Source organism: Prionailurus bengalensis, chromosome B1 (genome assembly GCF_016509475.1).
Source record: "Prionailurus bengalensis isolate Pbe53 chromosome B1, Fcat_Pben_1.1_paternal_pri, whole genome shotgun sequence".
Lineage (NCBI taxonomy): Eukaryota > Metazoa > Chordata > Mammalia > Carnivora > Felidae > Prionailurus > Prionailurus bengalensis.
This window is the reverse complement of record NC_057344.1, coordinates 82,975,280-82,976,856: the sequence shown is the minus strand read 5'-3', so window position 1 is coordinate 82,976,856 and position 1,577 is coordinate 82,975,280.

The following is a 1,577-nucleotide window of genomic DNA, read 5'->3' as shown; positions in this document are numbered from 1 at the left end:
GGCCAACTGATCCCTCTGACCGGCTCAGTATTGTCTCCTTGGGAGTTAAGTCTTTTTAAACCAAATGGCTCATAACTGTGCCTCACTTCAGATTGGCCTAGCCCTGACTTTGCCACTTTTAGCCAAATGATGGGTTTTGACCTTGAGTATTGGACTTGAAATCTCTTTTTTCTTTTAGCACCTTCTGCCTTGCTCCTGATGGTCTCCATCCCCCCAGTAGCTGAGGGTATGGGCAGAGGAGTTGGCTTTGTGTTGCTTTGTGTTTATTAGCAGAATAGTTTCAAGAAGAATTGTTCCTACATGTCTCTGTTGCTCACCTGTAAAATGGGGGTAATAATAAAACCTATCTCAGAGGTTGGTATGAAGATTAAATAAGGCACAGTATGGAAAGCAATTAGCACAGAGTCCATAAAACCTGTTAATAACTTTAAGCAATTAATATTAATATCAAAAAATATATACAAAAGTATAATGACTCTATTTACATATAAGAGTCTTTTCCCCAAAACTGGATTGCAGATTTTTTTTTAAAGTCAGGGGCTTTGTTTGAAAGGGTTTTCCAATCTCCTTCAGAACTAAGCCAGAGGTAGGGTACTAATGAGAATTAATATAATTCTTGATTGACTTGAAACCAGAGCAAGGTAGACAGTAATATCCTATTACTAGGGCTGAAATTGAAATCCTGTACATGCATGCAGAGAAAATAAAGAATAAGTCAGTTTTTGGAAGGCAGGAATTGTGAGCCCACACAATGCAGGGCACTGTTACCTACATCATGTCATGATCTCAGGGCATGCCAACCACAAAGGACAGAGATAAATCTTCAGCTAGTCCTCAATCACTAAACACTCTGCAGGACCCTGCACTGAAATTGCATGCAAGCTGTGAGATAAAGCATTCAGAAAGAATTGCTTAATTTATACACAAAGTATTCTTCAAACTGGTTTAAGTAAAACATTCTTGCTCATCATCATTGACTTCTAATTATTAATTGGACTATCTAGCAGCTGTAAGACCCCAACAGGCATAGCTTTTCTCTGTCAGATACTTACTAGAAAACAACTATCAGGGTGTACCCCTGATAAACAAAAAGTGTGGGGCGGTGGTAAAAAGGAATAAAAAGGGACAGTGAGAGAAGCACACATCAACCACCACTAGTCTAAAAACAATTCTTTGGGTGTTTATGTGTATGGAAAGTTTTTTTGTTTAAATACAATGTAGTTAATAAACACAGATTTACGAAATCTTTTCTTTCATCAATGGGCGATGGCAGACTTGAGATGCATGGATTAAATTTTTGAGTATCGAAGTTCAGAAGGCAGGAAAAATCCCAGGAACAGATTCTCAACAATAATCACAATTTTTTTTTTTAATTTTTTTTTCAACGTTTTTTATTTATTTTTGGGACAGAGAGAGACAGAGCATGAACGGGGGAGGGGCAGAGAGAGAGGGAGACACAGAACCGGAAACAGGCTCCAGGCTCTGAGCCATCAGCCCAGAGCCCGACGCGGGGCTCAAACTCACGGACCGTGAGATCATGACCTGGCTGAAGTCGGACGCTTAACTGACTGCGCCAC